The sequence below is a fragment of the Mus musculus genome, chromosome 2, assembly GCF_000001635.26.
Source record: "Mus musculus strain C57BL/6J chromosome 2, GRCm38.p6 C57BL/6J".
Taxonomy (NCBI): Eukaryota; Metazoa; Chordata; class Mammalia; order Rodentia; family Muridae; genus Mus; species Mus musculus.
This window is the reverse complement of record NC_000068.7, coordinates 79,549,552-79,553,116: the sequence shown is the minus strand read 5'-3', so window position 1 is coordinate 79,553,116 and position 3,565 is coordinate 79,549,552. Positions and strand designations below refer to the sequence as shown.

The 3,565-nt window shown below is 42.0% G+C and overlaps 1 long non-coding RNA gene across 1 annotated transcript; it reads right to left on the bottom strand.

The window, feature by feature from the left end:
• Positions 1-555: 555 nt before the first annotated feature.
• Gm39867 lies at positions 556-3,346 on the bottom strand. Its single transcript, XR_866507.2, has 3 exons — positions 3,143-3,346; positions 1,154-1,235; positions 556-781 (listed from the first exon to the last, which is right to left on the bottom strand). It is a non-coding gene; the product is annotated as a predicted gene, 39867 (long non-coding RNA).
• Between the last annotated feature and the right edge of the window lie 219 nt (positions 3,347-3,565).

The window sequence follows — 3,565 nt, the reverse complement described above, 5'->3', positions numbered from 1 at the left end:
CATCTGGGTCCTTTCAGCAAAATCTTGCTGGTGTATGCAATAGTATATTTCATTTAGAAAGATTATGGGCTTTTCATCAGGTATTATAATTTACAAACTGTGTGGTCCCTTTGGCATCTAGTTCTAGTTCTGAAATAATTACCAACTTCAAATGATTATGCCTTTACTATATTAAGTGCTTTAAATTAATTGTCTCCTGTAGACCTAAAGGATAGGTACTACTCTATTCTAGTTCGACATATGATAGAAGCCTGAATCTGTATTAAATTCAGAGTTTGGACACACAGGTCCGCTGGTTCTAGAACTGGGACATTTATTTGTTAGAACTATTTCTTACAGATGGTGTGCCTGCTAACAAAACAAAGCAATTGGAATTTTAGATCCTAACGTTCTTTCTCCCTGGTCATGTGAAGTAATTAGCAGAGAAACTGGACTAAAACAAGTGAAATCATTGTTCAGCAGCAGCAAAGATCGTGCAGGATGCCAAGTGCAGGCATAAATACAGCTCAGCAATGAAGCTGGAAATGTTTCTCTGCGCCAAGGAACGGAGTCTGATTTTCAACCCCATCATACAGACCTGTATTTGCAAGACATTTTTAAAAACATTGAATTTGTCTCTCTTTTTTTTTTTAAACATATGAGTATCTGTGTGTCTGTGTGAGCACCACATGCAAACAGCGTTACCTAAAGAGGCAAGAAGTCATGTTGGCTTCCTTGTTCTTGGAGTTGCAGGGGGGTTACAGCTGTTCCATGTAGGTTCTGGTGGCTGAACCCAGGCCCTCTGCAAGACAGCAAGTGTTCTTAACTTCTGAACCATCTCTCCATCCCCTCCTTTTTCTTAAAAAATAATGTGCACAGGGTTACAAGCGGCCATTTCCATCCAAGTGTACAATGTTCACTGGGCTTATCTCCCTCTGTTCCCTGCTGCTATCCTCATCTGTCTCCCTTCCATTTGTTTCCTTTGTTCTCCAGTTTCACTTCTACTATCATGACATTGGCACAAATACAAATTTGTAATTGAATTCAAACTTATTCACCAGAACAGCTAAATGAAGGGAAATGTCACAGAATCAGTGAACCCTGAATTATTACTCTGTGGTTGGCACCCTGGATTTGAAACCCATCTACATAACAGCACCTCTGACTATGGTACCTGGTGTATAATGATGCCTTGTGTGTCATCCTATTGCTGTTTTATGTAGCATCTTCTATCACCAGTCTCACCAGTGTCCATCCTAGAAGTAAGGCAGATATAACTCACTTTGTCACAAACAGTCACGTGATAAACATATTTAGTTATCCATAGTAGAGACTTGACACCAGTAACTTAGAAGAGTGAACAATGGCACACAGGAATGGGTGGCAGGTATACAGTTCATTCGTCATTGTTCTGGAAGAACTGACCTCAGTGGACCTTTTAAACCTTGCAGATCTGTTCATGGTAGCCATTATTTTTAAGATGAAAGCTTAAATCAAATGCTGCTATGTGTAACAAATCATTGAATGATATTTATTTAGGCATATTAGCAAGATTCAGCCTTGGAGATTCAGACACTTCTCTTCTTCAGTCTTGATTTGACTGGTGGTAGGACACATTTTTTTCATTTTGAATTCTAGATGTTCTTTTGGGAATTCTTGAGAGCTGAAGGGTATGCGCTGATAACAAAGACAAGTCATCTTCAGGCCCTGTCCATCTGACACTGCTGGTGTGACTGTGACCAGGGTTGTCCTCAGAATGAGCTATTAGCACCCAAGTATGTGCTTGTTACCACATACTAGTAAGGGCCTTTACAATAGACGGAGCCATTGCAATGACCTATTCCTGACCTTGGTAGTTGTACTAACACATGGTGTTGGCTGCAGAGTGTGACATCTCATCTAAAGGAAGCATATCCTAACACTAATCACATGAGTTTCAGTAATGAAGCACATATATATATATATCTATCATATAAAACTAAAGAGAACAGAATACAAAAAGAAGTTGGTCCTAGACTATAGTCTAGAGATAACTTAAGACTAATGTTTGTGAGACTGAGATACTCTGCACTATACATGAAGCTGTTTGGAATGAGGTGGGACCACTAGTCTAGCTGGTTCTAAAAATCTGGAACTTGATTCCTCTGCAAGAAGCTTCTATTCTACCTACAGGGCCATTTGAAGGAGACCACTGAAATCATAGAATAGTCTCCCAAGCTATGAGAATTATAAAACACAAAGCCTTCCTTAGCACTGTTGATCAGGTGCCAGTGGTAATCACCTCACATCCGAGAAACCTGCCCAGCATGTACAGACACGGCAGGAGACTGCAAAGGAGAACTGCAGCCCCGTATTTCACATGTTCAGAGCTGCAAGTCATCTGTCCAGTTATCTGAGATGTTCTCCATTCTATTGCATTGCCAGGCTTCTCTCCACAGTGTCCTAAAGTCAAGTTCAAATTTAGAATTTTCTGCCACCACCTCCTGCCCACAACCCACTTCCTTTTCTTCCCAGGTTGACTTTGTCCCATATAAGGAGGGAGCTCCTTCACCAAAGGTGACGATCCTAGACCACACATGCAAGCATGCAAGCTGCAAGCTCTACACACACACACACACACACACACACACACACACACACACACACACACACACACAGCACAGCACAGCACACAGCTCCCTGTACTGAGTCTTTTCCCACAGGGTTTGCACCTGGGCATGCTCTATGCTCTAGTTTAATACCCTAGTTTCTTGATGAAGCCCAGAGAAGCCTGAAGCACTTATGGGCAGGAAATCCCTGAGTTCTGGGCACTCTGCACGTTAGAACAAAGAAAGCTGAATCTCCACTTCAGGAACTCAAGCTTGGTTCAGAGCAGGAGCCCTTGCCAGCATCTAAGAAGAGAAATGCCAAGAGAGTGCACTTTTCTGAAATGCTGCCGCCTAAATATAAGCAACAACAGAATCAAGAGTGGCTTGGGATAGAGGCAGGGGTGGAGGAACAAACACATCTGAAAGACTTTTGTTATAGACTACAGATCCCAGAGAACATGTATACAGCTGGGTGAGTTTACACAGGCTCGTGTCACACCAAACAGGCAATAGCAGTAGGAAAGGAGGCATATGTTTTTAAAACTGCATCCCACAAGGAGTACCCAACACTGTACCTGACTTCCTTTATCCCACATTGCCGCTCTGTCCAAGGTCTCATTAAAGTTGCACAGCTGGCACACATTTTGATTACCAGGTTCTTTGCTGTCAAAAATATAGTAAAATAGCAACCTAAAGAAGGGTTTGGAGCAGGTCCAGTAAGAATTCCGCACATACTGTGCAGTCAGTCTTATACTCCTGAGCTCCAAGTACATGTGCTTGGACAGCTTTCCTTAAAATTTAAAAATCACCCAAAACAGATGTAACCTATGGAACACCCCGCTGAGCTAGACACTTAGACCTTCATAATAATCTTCAATCAACAGTCAAGGCCATAGTTAGTGTCTCTTGAGCATTGTCAGAATCCAGTCTCAGGAGTTCTTATTCATCTGCACGGCCATTTTCTATCACAGCTCCAACAAAGGGGAACCATGTTAGGG